This window comes from Protopterus annectens, chromosome 17.part0 (genome assembly GCF_019279795.1).
Source record: "Protopterus annectens isolate FY-2018-M chromosome 17.part0, PAN1.0, whole genome shotgun sequence".
In the NCBI taxonomy this organism is placed as follows: Eukaryota; Metazoa; Chordata; order Ceratodontiformes; family Protopteridae; genus Protopterus; species Protopterus annectens.
This window is the reverse complement of record NC_056751.1, coordinates 490,998,821-491,015,384: the sequence shown is the minus strand read 5'-3', so window position 1 is coordinate 491,015,384 and position 16,564 is coordinate 490,998,821.

Here is a 16,564-nt window from a genome sequence, read left to right as displayed (position 1 = left end):
GACATCTGCAACAACTGGAAAGGCCTCAGAAATACCTCACTAAAAGAATCACAGGCCTAAAGCAGATGCCCTACGCTGACCGCCTTAAAAAACTCCAGCTATACTCTGTCGCATATCGTCTACTCAGAGGCAATCTCTGCTTAACATACAAGTCCATGTCAAACCCAGAGCTGTTGGACATGCTACACTTAAAGAAATCCCAATCCCTCAGAGCTACACGCTCCAGGGATCTAAACCATGTCATCACAATAAACAAAACATGCTGGAGGGATAGGTTCCTGACCCAGAGACTCCCCAGACTCTGGAATAGATTGCCCATACATGTCAAGCAGAGTGCCTCTTTGGACCTCTTCAAGAGGAACCTTGACGATTGGATGGGAGAAAGGAAATTCACCCCAGGGATCACGTCAGTCGCCCTGCTAGACAGGGGTCCAGGAAAGTAAATAATGTGGGAAGAAATAGCCAGGGAATTGTTATGGCTAGGCTTGTATAGGCCCTAGGGCTGATAGCCTAGTACCAACCTATGAACCTATGAAAACTGAAGAGGAGGCTTGGTGGAGCCGGGATACATTTAGCCCAAGCTAACCGGTGCTGCCCAGACGTGCAAAACCATGCAAACACAGTTTTTATAGCAGGGAAATGAAAGATATAGAAATTAGCCAAAAATGGCCTATAAACTACTAACTTCTGGGCTGGAACCACTCCTCCAGGGTCAGATGGCTGGTCAAAGCTCCCTCTCTTACAGGTGAACAGAGAAACCTCCATCTATCCGAGTAAGGTATGGGCAACTCAGAAAATTGTAACACAGTCCTGAATTTAGCACTAGCCGGAAAACTGGACTATACTAGATTAGAAAGGTGGGAAACAAGGACAAATTTTTTTTGAAAAGATAAGGCAAAAACATTAAAAAATACACTTAAACAGCTTTAAATGACTACAAACTAAAAAAATACACTTAAAACACAGTTTCTTATGAACTTTAAAATTCAACATTCATCTGCTAGTCCAGCACCAAAAAACTTTCTACATAACTATAGCAATTTAAGTATATCCCTCACTGGTAAGATCAGACCATAAACTAATCTCATTGGATATTCACATCCCGACCCCACCCCCTGCCCAGAAAACCACAGTGAAAAACTTCTCTAAGGCAAATTTCACGCACAGCAACAGTGGTCCCTCTCCACAAAGGTGGTGCCTCAACAGATCCTAGAAACTATCGCCCCATAAGCCTGACTAGCTTGATCTGCAAAGCTATGGAAAGGATCATCATGGACCTCATAAATAAAGATATTGGGGACCTACAGACACTGGATCCTACCCAGTTCGGCTTTAAGGGCAGATCCTGCCTCTTAAACCTGGTTGATTTCTTGGAAACAGTCAACAAGGCCATTGACGAGGGGAAGGTGGTCCACAGAGCCTACCTGGACCTCGCAAAAGCCTTCGATACAATACCCCACTCGGGCATTATAGATAAGCTCACCAGCTTAAATATAAACCCCCTATGTCACTAGATGGGTTGCAAACTGGCTCAAGGACAGAACCCACATTGTTAGAATTGCTGGAGCCATGTCAGACTCCAAACCAGTTACAAGTGGCATCCCACAAGGCTCAGTCCTGGAACCTCTCTTGTTCGGTATATATTTCTTGGAGGTACAGGCCAACACGGAAGGACTGTGGCTGACCAAGTTTGCAGATGACTGAAAACTAGGCACCACAATCGACTCTCCAGCTGACACAAGCATCCTACAAAAGGGCCTCATAGAAACAGACCTCTGGTGCCAGAGCCATGGCCTCAAGCTTAATGCCAAAAAGTGTATAGTCATCCCCTTTGGCAAAAGCAAATTGCCCACAAATTACCACATAGGTGGTAACCCATTAAGTATGGAAGAAGTAATTAGGGACCTCGGGACCCAAGTTGATAGCAATCTCTCATTTGAAAACCACGTGGCCAAAGTGGTTAGAAAAACATTTTATATAGCCCACCTAATCATGAAGGGATTCACATCTAGATCAGGGGAGGTCATCATGCCTCTTTACTCATCCCTCGTCAGGACCATAATTGAGTACAATGCCCCTTTTGGGATGTACCTTACCAGACGCCTGCAGCAACTGGAAAGACCCCAAAAGTACCTCACCAAGAGGATCAAAGGGCTCAAACAGATGCCATATGCTGCCCGGTTAAAGAAACTCCAGCTCTACTCAGTGGCATACCGCCTGCTCAGAGGCGATCTGTGCCTGACGTATAAAGCCATGTCCAACCTGGAATTATTGGACATGCTGCACCTCAGAAAATCCAAATCCCATTGAGCTACGCGCTCGAGAGACTTGAACCTCAGCACTGAAATAAATAGGACATGCTGGAGGGACAGATTCATAACCCAGAGGCTCCCTTCACTCTGGAATAAAATCCCAGTCCAGGTTAGGCAGAGTCCCTCATTGACTATCTTCAAGAGGAATCTTGATGAGTGGATGGGAGATCGTAGGTTTACCCCGGGTATCACTTCTGTGTCACTGTTAGACAGAGGCACAGTATACTAACCTCGAAAAAGGGCATAGCAAAATTCATTTAAAATGGGTGGCAAAAGCCAAACACACTCTGGCTAGGCTTATAAATGCCCTAGGGCAGATAGCCTAGTATGAACCTATGAACTATATTCCAGTTGGTTATCGCAATCAACTGACCAAAAATGCCTGTCTAAAAGCCTAGCAAATCTGCTGGACATTGTCTGTACTCGTACAATGTTTCGAAGGCCTGAAACTCCTTACTTGTATCCATCAGATCTATAACCTCCCTCCCATTTTTAAAACCACCCTGAAAGACTTCCTAGCTAAATTCTGAATTTGTTCTTGCTCAAAACCATGATAAATTATATCCCTAAATGTGTGCAAGTACATTTTCATTCCTTATACCTTCTTACTCTCTCCCTTCTTCACTTACTTCCTTACTGCTATCAAATTCACTTCCCTGACATTCTCTATAAATACTCTTTTTTTCTTCTCACTACATATTGCAATTCCTGTTTCTATTAGACTAACTTAACTTTAATTTCTCTATAAACTGTCTAAAAATCTCTGTAAATATTTAGATGATTGTCATATACCTTTCTATAGATTCTTAACCAATGTTTTTATATTATGTCTAATTTGTTATAATTAAACTGTTTTTTTTTTTTTTTGAAGATTGTACAAGCATTGTTCTTAAAATGTTTTGTAATAATTTGAAGCTTTTCTCCCCAGGCTTCTGCTGAAAATGGATTTCTACCCAGCCGGGCTTTCTTGGTGATCAATGACAATAAATACGTGCATATGTATATTTAAAGGGTGGGCATATTGTGACTAATTATTTATTTGGCTCTTTTGTACATTTTTGTGAAGTAGTTTTTATTATTTTTTCAAGCTTTTCTATGTAAGTAATTTGTGCTGTATATTATAGTATTATAGTTTAAGAAATAACTTAGTCCAAGGAATGTTTCTGAGCCCACAAAAATGGCTACACAACAAAGTAGCTCCTCAGCTAGGTAGTACTGCTTATATAAAAATATACTTATTATACATTATATACTTGTATGCAAGCTTTGATGGAACGCATAACCAGATACAAAGACTGCAAGAAGATCAGCTCATTCAGTTCCTAATCAAATAAATCCAGAATGTTCACTGGAATGTCTGATGAAAATGGAAATCATTTGGTATTATAATGCAGAGACAGAATTAACTAGGGAAGACCCTAAGAGAAAGGTTGAAGGCAGAAAGAGAAGGGGGTCTGCAGAGGCTGTGCTGGATAGACAGCATTACTGAATAACAAATGTGAATTTGCAAGAAGCAGCAGTTCTTGACAGGCCTATAATGCTAAACTTCCTGAGGTCATGAAGAGTCAGAGTTGAGTAAGTGACTAAAGAACAGCAGCAATTTATTACATTATATTGTGAACCATGTCTGCTCTTTTGAGTATTAAATTATTTCTGTCATATGTTTGTTTTACACTATTCCTGTTTTTTTTGTTTGTTTTTTTTAAGGTTAAATGTCTCCAGGCTAAAGACCATTTAATTTGCCAAGTGATCAAATTCAAGGTAAATTAAACAAATAAGCAACAAATAACGAAGGTCTCATCTCAAAAAATTGGCATTGTCATATAATTCCATCTTTAAGGCTGATTTCAATGACAATCACCTTTCAATAAAGGATTGTGTTATGTTATGATATGGTTCAAGAGGAGACAGAGATTCCATAGATGTGATTTGAATGCAACTTGAACTGAAATACTGAAAAAATTGATTTATAACTTTGGCAGTTATCAATAACACTGACCGTAGTTTTCAGAGTAATCATCTCTAGGAACCAAGTCTCCCAGTTGCTAAGCTGTGTTAAGCTGTTTACACAGTAGTCCTTGTTGTTATTGAGTACAAGTAGACATGAATTTCATGGAAGACACGGAAGTCTCTTACTTTGGTAAGTGCACTTATCAACTGAGACTGTAAATAGATCACATGTGCAGATCCCCATGTATGCTATATGGAAAATATATAATCTTGAGTAATTGGAAAGCTACTGTAATTTGTAAGAAAGCCCACAAAAAGTAATGCAAAAATAAAGCCAGCTTTTTGGTCAAGAGTAGGCTTTCTGACTGCTGTGCTAGTTAGCCTGAATCAACTAGTAACCTAGAAAGCTGCAGGTGAGTTTTAGTAGCCAATGGACAGCCTATATGCCTCATGGCAACACCAGTTGGTTAACTGTTACTTTATTGCTCTGTAGTGGAAGGGACAGAGTAGCACAATATACACAGGTGCTTGTCCACATAGGAGGGATGGCAGGAACTATACATTGTGATGTGCAGAAACACACATACGTGAGTGTTGCACCATTGCACATCTTTGTTCCAGAAGACTCTGGAGCATAAAAATCTGTACTATTGGATGAAGTAACACTGCACTGATATACCTTGATCTCTTTACCCTCTCCTGCATATTATTCTCTGGCAACTGTAGCTGCAGACAGGAGGACCCAGTTCAGGTAGGTAAATTACTTTTTCCAAAGGGGTTAGAAGCGGAGGTATCGGTTACAGATGATGGTAATTCAACTAATGGAGGACCTAAAAAAAAAAAAAAAAAAGACTAAGATAATGATTTTTCAATTGCCAATAAGACAAGAAGCATCTCCTTCCAGTCAAAGATGAACAAGGTGCCCATAACTCTGGACTTTAAGTGCTTGAAGAAAATCGATACTCATTTGCATATGAAAGTAAGACAAACAAGTGACAAAACATACTGGATAGCTTTCTGTCAGTTTTGACTCTTCCTTAGGAAGATTATAACATGTAGACTCGCAGCACATATAATTGAGTTTACAGCATTAGTTCCTACAAGGCTGCATATACCCTAGCCCCAAAATTATAACGTCATAATGTTAAATTATTTTGCTTCTCATCTACATTGGACAGTAAGTGAACATGGTTCCATTACTCGTTTGTACTGAATAAAGTATGCAGCATAAGTACATCAAACTGCAAGGCACTATCTGAACAGTGAACACTAATCTGTTTTTAATAGCCTTAAGAGAATTAAAATAACTTTTAAATACTTCTAATTAACAGCGTGAAGGGCAAAGTCAAAAACATTGGAACAAATATTTCAAGTTTTGGACACTTGTTATATAATGTTACCATTCACCTACAAAGTTAGTGGAACACAGGATTTGTAAAATATTTTGTGAGCAAGAAATTTATAGTTCTAATCACTAGCATTTTCTTGTTACTATTTGCATCAACATTTTCCACAAAATTATACATTTTATGACTGATAAAACAAAACTGTGAGCCAAAATTAGAGGCATCTCCAAAAATCAGGACATTTAAGACATATTATGAAAGTAGTGGGTATGTTTTATGTCGCTGTTAAAGTAGGATGGACAAACTAATGTGCTAGTGCAATGTGATAAGGTGACAATCTTGTTGCCTCATGGAAGCCTGTTCAGAGGCTGGGATATGTAGAGAAAATTACAGAAATGATGATGTTCTTTCATTGGAAATGCATAATTATTGTGCACTTTCATGGTACATGGCACAATGTACTGGTTCATAAGTGTTTACTAGGCTAATGACCACAAGGGCCTTTTTAACCCTAGTCATGCATCCCAAATCTCTTACAAATTTTGGTACTCTTGATAAGTGTAATCAGGAATTTGGGAGATGAAACATTTACAAGCAGGGTCCTGGGTGATGAACCATTTGCAGGTTGACTGTGGCCATTGGAAACTTAGATGCCAAGCCAGGGATGAAATTCTTGCCCCCCATCCAATTGTCCAAGTTGCACTTGAATTGGGTTAGGGAGAGACTCTGCTTCACCTGGATGGGGATGCTGTTCCAGAGACAGGATATTTTTTTGTGGATATGCAGGAGGTCCATCAGCATGGGGTCTGACAATGCCCTGTATGCCAGGCATAGCTCTCTCCTCAACAGCCTGTAGGAGACAGAATACAAAGATAGGGCCTTGAGGCAGTCTGCCCAGGACATTTTACTTATGCCCTGTATTCTTTTAGTGAGGAACCTCTGTGGACATTCCAATTATCGGATATGCATGGTTAGGTAAATACCAAACGGGGCATTGTACTCAATGACAGGTCTGATGAATGCTGAATACAGGGGAACAATGACCTCCTTGAACCTAGATGCCGTACCTTTGTTTATAATTTGTGCAACATAGAATGATTTCCTCACTACAGTAGACACTTGATGGTCAATGGCTAAACTACTTTATGTGAGTGTCCCTAAGTCCCTGACTACTGGGTCAACTCCAAGGGTTGTATTGTCGATATGGTAGTTATCAGGGGTGGATGACTTCCCAAAGGATATTAGCATGCATTTCTTGGCATTTAGTTTTAGTCCATGGCTCTGACAACATTTGCTTGGCTGTGTCAGCCTTTTCGGGAGAACATTTGTGTCGATGTAAGATTCAATGACAGCTCCTAATTTGCAATCATCTGAACATTTAGTCAGCCAGAGACCATTGACATTGACCTTGGCTTCAGAGAAGTAAATGTAAAAAAGCAGCGGTCCCAGGACAGATAACTGAAGGACTCCACTTGTGATTGACCTCTTTGTAAAGGTATAATCCCCAATTCTATCTTCATGGGTTCTGTCTGTGACCCAGCTGGCTATCCACTGGGTGACATATGGGTTTGTACCTAACCTCATGAGTTTGTCAATGCCTGAATGGGGTATTGTGCCAAATGCCTTGGCCAGGTCAAGGTAGGCAGTGTGAACCTTTTTGTCCACATCCATTGCTTTGGTGACTTTCTCAAAGAAGGCCACCAGGTTGAGTGGCATGACTGCCCTTGTTTAAACCAAACTGGGTTGGGTCAAGTGTCTGCAGGTTTACTATATCATTATTGATCATTTCCATAATAATTCGATCCATGACTTTGCATATAAGACTAATGATACTTATAGATCTGTTATTTCCAGGGTCTGTGGTTGGCTCACCTTTGTAAAGAGGGATGACTATTGCTGTTCTCCATTCATGAGGCACAAACCCTGTTTGGAGGCTACAGCTGAATAGCATTTCCAGAGCACCTGATAGGTCATGTTTCGTGTTATTTAGAAGGCATCCTGGGATATTGTCTAGGCTGATTGATGCAGTATTCTTGGCTTTAGAGAGAATATGAAGGACCTGTTCCCTAGTGATAGCAGGGGAAGTTAAATTTGATGGTATTTCCTGAGGGAAGGTTGAGGGGGAAAGAGGTAAATTTGGAGCTGAATTAATCAAAGGAGGTTTGCTATATCTTCTGGCTCAGTATAGGTGGCACCATTTGCAATGAGCTCTTAATCAATTGTGTATTGCCTTTGAGGTTGCAGACATAGTTAAAGTATGCCTTGTGGTTGTCCTTAGCCTGGGAGGCTAATTTTACCTCAAATTTGGCTTTGGTAGACTATTTGTCCTCAGAGTTGTTTAGTTTTAATGAGAGTGCTTTTATTCTGCTGGGTACTGCACCTCTTAATTTTTGGCATGGTTTTCATCTTTTTGTTATACAGCCTACTGATTTTATAATTCCACCAGGGTGGCTTGTTTCTTGAGTTAATTCTGTACTTTTTCCTGGTGGGTACAGCTGCCTTTATGCTGTTATTAACATGCTTGTATAGAATTTCTGTGAACAATTCTGCATAGTGTTCTCAAGGATTATGGGGGCTTGAAATGTTGCCAGGTTATCACTTAATAGAAGGAAGTTAGCATTAGAGTAGTTCCTGAATATTCCAGGGTTAGCGGGTGGTCCAGGTTTTATTTTTACTCTAAAGGAGACCATTTTGTAGTCTGAGCTGACCATGGAAGACATTGTACTAGAGGATGTGCAGCACTCTCTCATATTAGTGAAGACCGGATGCAGCATCGTTGCACCCCTCGTTGGTGTAGTGACAATCTGATCCAGTTTATATGTAGAAAATCCAGGGATTTCTGTTCCTGTACATTTGGTGTCATACAAGATTCTCAGTTAATAGTGGGGTAATTACAGTTGCCCATAAATATGGTATTGGGTTGGATGGCGAGTGTTTCCAATAAGTTTAAATACATGGTATGGATTTCCTGGATCATAGATGGGTACATACAGCTTACAAGGAAGTGGTATTGGATTTTGCCTATAGTGATTTGAACATGGAGTAGCTCAAGTCCATTGTCCTTTTGACCAGCCGGTACTTTTCCATTATTGGGGCAACAGTCACAATGAGTGTTTGTAATCCTAGCACTCAGTATAACGTTGATCATTCAGCTATTGCTGTGTTAGTACTCAATGGACATTAAGCCAAAACCTAAACTTAGACAGGGTCATGGTCCTGTTTATTGCAGGACACACACACACACACACACACACAAGTTTGCCTCAGACTTGTGCATGGGATGCATGAAGAAACTGACAAGTTTAGTAAAAAAAAACTCACATTGTACAGGGAAGAGATGAGGACAAATACACTTGGAGAAAGCAAGACAACTGGAGAACTACATACAGTGAGGTAACAACACAAACTGCCATATCACTTGCTAATCGGGCATCTAGTTATTTACACATTCACTTTTACAAATAGGAAACCGAAATACAAACTAAAATAAGGATATATCATGTGCCAATCAAATGGTCAATGACACGACCCATCAATCCTGTAACAGCGCAGTGATGCAATATTTGGTTGTCACAAGGTGCTACCAACTACACTCTTTGGAAATAATGACTTGTGGGTGCAACAGGCCAAAGAGGTGTCAAACGCGAAATGGAAAAAATGTTGGGAGTAAGAGTTCTTCGGTCTGTGACATTTAATATCTTTTTTTTTTTTAATTTAATGCAGCCATTTTCAATACATACTCCACCTACATTCCAGTAACTCTGTCCTTCTGAAATACGCACTGTTCACATCTTTCAGATGTTTGCACAAATTAATGCAAGACACACTCTCCCTCAAAAATATGTTGTGAGGGAACAGAACACAGCTGCTGCGCAATATTTAAACTGCTTGCATTTCCAAATCTTATACTGCCAACACTCTCCAATGCCCACATTTTCACAGATGTCCAAATTACTATGCTCGTGTCCCTGGGTGTATTCCTCATTAGAGCTTAATTAGAAGTGTCATATTTTCAAAAGGTGAAAATGCGATATTGTTTTGGAGAAACACATGATTTTGCAGGACAAAACATACCCCGGGCCAGTGCAATGGACATGACTGTTTTTGCCAAAATAAAAGCTGATTTTTGTAGAATTTCAGTTGCTTACTGTACTTCTTATGTGACAGTTAATCATTTCAGACTTGCAAAGGACAAGTGGTGACCCTATATTTAGCAGCAAATCACCCAAGCTTGAAGTCGTTAAACAATAACATAAGTTTGACTTTAAGGCTTTATATCCTTCAGAAAATGCATGATAATTCAAAAGCATCACATCAACTTAAGTTTCTATGTTTATAACAACAATTAAAATTTATGACACTTCTCATTACACCTGTTACCTGATAATGGAAAAGTACCGACCAGCCTTGAGGTAAATTTATTTTTGATGCAAATCGAGACACCCCCACCTTTAGTCCCTGCCTGTGTAGTAGCTGGTCTAAATACTTTGAAGGCATTATAACCTCACACTATTAGTATGTTTTCTGAAGCTTTGAACCACATCTCAGTAACGAGTGGAGTTTTTTTTTTGTTTAGGCTCCTAGCAATGAGCAGTAATACCTTTAGATTTTCTTGGTTTAGATTTGCTATGTCGGAAGTATTTTCTGTTTGGCATTGCCTAAAAAAGGCACTATGGAGGAAGACAATGTGTTAGCTAATATTTGAAAGCCTAGAGGGAAGAGGGGCAGACCATCCATGATAAAGTTGTGTGGTCTGCTGACCGTGTCATTCCATGCTGACAAATATTGCACCCTCTTAGAATGACACCGGAAACTAAGCCAATTATTAAAGTCATTCATCTTTTTTTCATATTGTGGCATCATCCTTGGAAAAGATAGAATGCTACTCAATGCTAGGCTCATACCATCCTGGGACACATATTCTAAAAACTCCATAAGGTCTGTGGTCATATAGTCTAGGGAGGCATGTCTCAGTTCATTTACATCCACATGGGCTATGACAGATTCATAGTGGTACTTGTCCAATGACCTGAGTGAGTATGTAATGTGGCGGATACTAGCCCCTGATAAGCAACTGATCGTGACTTTCTCCTTACTCAGCCTGATGAGAGGGACATCAGTGTGTCTCACAATGAAGTCTCCAATGGCTAGACTGTTGGATTGTGTGGTGGCTTGCCTTATGGGCTTAAAGGTAGAGGCTCCATGAGATGTGATTGTACTTGATGAGGTGGGTGTTGTTTTCAAAAAGCGCATTTGGGGCTGCTGAGAATATTTATTATGTGAGCTTTGTCCAGGAGGTCTTTGAGATTTAGGAAGGTTACTTTTAAGTGCCTCAGCATATGTGAGTCTATATGTCTGCTTTGAATTGTGTGTGTTGAGTGCAGTGTGTGTACTACTGACAACCTTATTTACATTGGGAGAACTCTTATGTGAAAGTTTTGCATTCATTGACATTTTGTAAATACAGCTCTCATATACCATATCAGTTTGTCTGAGAATTAATTGGTTGCCAGTAAACGTGAGGCAATTTCTACATTGCCACAAGATGCCCATATCCACCAAGCTGGTAATGGATATAGTGGGAAAGATCATATCCATGACAATAGACCCTTTTCATTGATTAGACAGTTGGAGTGAGAATATAAAGCAATGTCAGGAGAATCCAGTTTGCTAGTCTGAGGACAGTGCTTGTCACTACAAACTAGCTGTCCTGTGTGCAACTAGGCATTGGTAAAACGTCAATCATACTTTTACAGGACAAATGCCAATCAGGATGTCTGTGTCTGGTTTCACTTCATATTGCCGAAATGCTGAAATATCGAATTTCATCATTTCAACAGTATAAAGTCGAAACCATTAAAACGCTGACACCTCACAATCACAAAATTACAACATTGTACACACAGCATACAGCACACAACACATACACCATAACACCCACATCACAAAACACTGAAATACAACACAACATCAAACAGACACACACCTACACTACACATATGCAGGGGAGCAAGTCCCCCTGCACCCCCCACACCCCCCTACTTACATATACTAACTCCAAGATCGCACCAAAAAATAAAAAATCACACACAGCCAACACACACACTCATACCCCCACCTCCCTTCCCTGATCCACTAGTACAAATTACAAAAACACTCACTCACTCTCACTCACCTTAAACTACAGACACCATCCCAGCCAAACACTTCCATAACATAATGAAAATACATAAGTGCAAATTCGATATAGTCCTATTCGCAACTATGCACTTTTGTAATTTAGCGGTTTTGGCTTCATGGACATGAATTGTTGCTGAAATTCGATATTTCAGCAATTCACGTTTATGAAGTGAAACCCTGTGTCTACACAGGGCACTGCCAAACACTTGAGGGGAAACGAATAAGTAAACCCTGAAAATTTAAGGATGAAGTATTTAAGCAGAAATTTTGAAGTTAGAAAGAATTCAAGCAGTACTTAAAACAAAGAATTAGCTTGTCAAGAATAATGAAAAGAGAGGAGGTGCATGAATGGCTGCTGCATGGTTACTGCTAGTGCTGATGTCACCACAGTTTCACTATGCTGAGATACAATGCTCATTTTCTTCTTCTCTCACCAGAAGCAAAACATTAGCACTGATCCCAAGATGGGAAGCAGGCCACAACATGTTTGGTGATCCACAGTCTTGTCCCAGATGATGCAAGGGTCTGTATGCTTGTAAGCCTTTTTCTTGACAGATTCATAGGTTCATAGGTAGGTACTAGGCTATCGGCCCTGGGGCCTATACAAGCCCAGCCAAAATGGTATCTTGGCTTTTGCCACCCAAGAAAATTATTTTCCTGTGCCACTGTCAAGCAGAGCCACAGAGGTGATCCCCGGGGTTCAAGATGCCTTGAATAAGCAACCAGACTAATTAGGAAAGTCAAGCAAACACTTACTGCCCAACCAGAAACAGTCAGTCATCAATGCACTCTGCTCCTTCTATCACCAGAAGCAGAATATAAGCATGATTTCCAAGCTGTCGCCTACTAAGCAGTTATTAGGCTTTCCAATGATAGCAGTTTTTAGGAGATAATGTAACTGCACTCCTTCTCTCACCAGGAGAAAACAGAAGCACTAAACCCAATATAACTGCTGAGGTGCAGAACGTGGGCTCTCCAATAATTGGTGGTCTTGCAATAGATCTTGCAGATTTTAAAGGTGCGATGGAAAAAAACAAATGGGTGAATATGCTATGCACTGCAGGATGCACTAAGCAGTTAGATGTGTAAGAGGGCGTAACTTAAGCTTTAGTTGTCTAAGTGGAGAGCCACTCTTAAAAGAGCAAGATAGAATGAAAGGAAGGAGACATTTTGCATTCTAGTTCTATGAAAGCCATACGCGTATCTGTTTTTTTATTAAAGTGGTTATTTTGTTTCAGCTCTGAGCAGGTATTATTTGTGTACATTTTGTGGTTTACAGTGTGAATGACACTTTCTTTATAAGTCAAGATGCCCCTGCACCCTTATACCATAAAGTGGAACAAATGGTCAAAAAGTTGTAGATTCTTGTAGCACCACTCCACAGGCAAAGAATACATGGGTAGGCAATTGCCCTTTTCCTGCATTAAGTGAACATTTAATGATCTCAGTGTGGTCTTGGATACAGAATGAATCATATCCACCAAACAGTTTGTGGATAATAGGAAAGTAGTTTTTTTAACATCTTTATCCAACAGCCCTGATATATAGGTATTCCCTCCATCCATTAATATTTCCTAGCTACCACCCACTAGAACATTTATAACACAGTATGTGTCACCTTTTACCAACTCAACATATGAAAGAGGAACAACCTTAGGGTACACAGTAGCATAGCCTTCTACCAGAGCCATAGCCATCTCATCTGCTACCTTGTACCACTCTGATCTAGTACCCCCTCACTTACAGGAAGAGCAAAAATAAGAGAAGCAAACAAACAAAAAAAAAGTCTTTCATATCTGGCACAGAGGCTAGACCCGTTTCTGCACCCTCAACTTCAGATTAAGGAGGAAAAAACAAACAAAAAATAAGAAGCTGCTTCCTACAAAAAGCATTTCTATATAAGCATAAGAAATGCAGAGAAATGAAAGACAGTACTGCACTACAAATTGATTGGCATCTTCCTTTGCACCTAGGGCAGCTGCCTTCATTGACCCCCCCCCCGCCCCCAGCTATGCTACTGCCTACAACCAGCAAAACAATCTCTAACCTGTGGTGCTTAGGGCACTAAAATTTCAACAATATCCAGCATTACTATCTGGAATGGTTCCTCAATAACAAGGAAAGGAGCAAACCATACTTATATTTGTTTTACCTTCTGATGCTGTTCATATATCTTATAAATAACCTCTCAAGTATTTTGCAGTGCCTTATCAAAAAATTATATAAGCTTCTTTTTGTATACTTTATACTCAAATGGCCTGAGAACAGTATTATTTTGAGGTATGGCCAGAAACGCCTGTTCCTGCCATTAGACATTTCATGCTATAGCTCATAATATTCCTTTCTCAGGTGATTCTTTTCAAACTATAGATACCTGTATCCCTTTCTCCATCTAGTTCCTAGTTCACAATACAGAAAACCTTTATCACAATATATAGTATCTATCTACTCTAAGATTTAGAGTGTATTTGGCTATGCCCCTCAAATTCTGTAAGACAGAATATAAAAATTTTATCAGATGTGGATATGATTCTAAGAGTGTCAGTGAAATAGAAGAGTATGTCATAACACTGACAGGCCTGGATTCAGAAAGAAACACACAGCATGTGCAAACTGCGATTGCCATATGGGACTGTTTTCTTGATTGTGGAAAATTCGATTTGGGGAAATTACTAGTTACAATGAGGAAAGATGATTATCAGCGGATTTGCAAGTTTATAATTTGTGTGTTGTTACCACTAAGGCAAATCTACACTTTCTTGTACTAATCATGATTGGAGGACATGCATTGCTTTGGCACAGGTGGCCCATTAATTCTCTTTCTTACACACACACATTTTTCAGCTGTACTTCAGTTTACATAATGTCCCTGATTTTGCATCCTACATGTATCACTGATGATTACAGTCAGTCAGTAACACTAGACATTTGATTTTTATAATTATTATTGTTCAGAAAAAAATATTTTTGCTGCAAAGCCTGTTGATCAATTAACTTTTTAATGGACTTGGAGAAATGTGTATAGAATGCCCCTGGTTTCTAATATTTCCTCCCTCTCGTATGTCTTATTGCCAGAAAATGTTTTATACTGCAGAACCTGTTGTTTAATTAATGTTTTAAGGATTTGCTCATGAGTCAAAAGGTGCATTAAAGATATTGCAGCCACCCCTCTACAGATGCACAAACACAGACATTAAGACATTCATGCACGCATACACACACACTGACAGTCATTTATGCACACATTGGTATTCACAGTAGAATAAACACCAGAGCATTGGCACACTCAAAAGCTCACTCTCAGTTCACCCACACATAGACACACACACCCCACTCATACCTCTGCAGATATGCCCACATGCTGCCACACACATCCATGCACTCAATTTCTTCCACTACTCCCTCTCCTCAGACACTTACCTGGCCTTACATTTTGTATGGTCTCCTCCACTGACCACAATATAGACATAAAGTTTTTAAGCAGTGATCATTATTATGAACATCTATGATTTTTACTGCAGCAGAGGGATTTTTTTTAATTGTTCGTCTATGTAGATTTCTTATGACAAACATTTCCAGGGTAGAGCACATGGTTAAGAAACACACCATTCCCTGGTATGCCTCATTACCCCACCACAGTTACCTTACAGGCCATATAGGTCCTGTCTCTGAATCTGAAAGGTCCACTGTCAGAGGTAGCATCCTCTATTATGGCTTACTGCTAATGCTGACTCATTCTGAATTACAGCAAGAGAAGCTTAAGCTAGATGGTATGTTGTTCTGACACTAAAAGGATAAATGAGGGCAATCTCAGAAATTCCTTAATGTATTTGTAGTAACTTGAAGAAAATATGTAGAGTCATGAAGAAAAATGTACAGTATTCTTAGCATTACAATACTATTAAAGATAGTATGTAAGTTTGAATTTCAAGAACAGGAAACATTTGAAAAGCCAGTTATGCTATGTTAATAACAAAATGATAATATAGTTGTTTTACACTGATTAGTTGACTCCCAGTCCAGAGTCATTAGCTCATTCTACCTAATACAGAGAGAAAATTTGAGAAGGCCAACCCACTTAGTTTCTTAACCTTGAATTATCTTCTGCTCCTCCTTTCTCCCTTTCCACTTTACTTAAAAAAAAATTCTAAGCTTGTTTCCTGCCTTTCCTCTAACTAGTCTAGTCCAGATACAGATTGTCTGTATCCAGGACTGTTTGTAAGCTTCTAATTCCCCCAAGCCTTTCTGTGTTGGAGGGAAGCCTTCTAGCTTATCATTGGGAGTGGTAAGCACTAGGTAGCCTACCCACCACAAAAGGAGTGGTTTCTCGCCCAGAAATCATAGTATATTGGCCATTTGGGCAGTTTTTCCATCTCTTTCAACTTTCTGGTTTAAAAGCTCGTGTTTGTGTTTTTCCCACCTTTCCTGTAACTAGTCCAATCCAGATACAGATTTGCTGTATCCAGGCCTGTTTGTAAGGTTCTGAGCAGTGCCAAAGTCTGCTTTTTAATTTTTCCATTAGATCTACTAGTTCTCTCCTCTCCTGCACTTTTACCAGCTTATTAGTCTAGCACTTTACCAGACTTCTTGCAGCAACTATTGTAGCACACAAAAGTGCTACCAGCATTAAAGATTCTACAAGGAAACAGCTCCAGTACTTATTATTAATGCCCACCCATCCAGACATGTCTAAAGGTCAGTTCTCTGTGCTTTTTCCCTATTAACCTGGTGAACTTGGGCATCCTGAACAATGTAGCAACTGCCTCATGTACATGA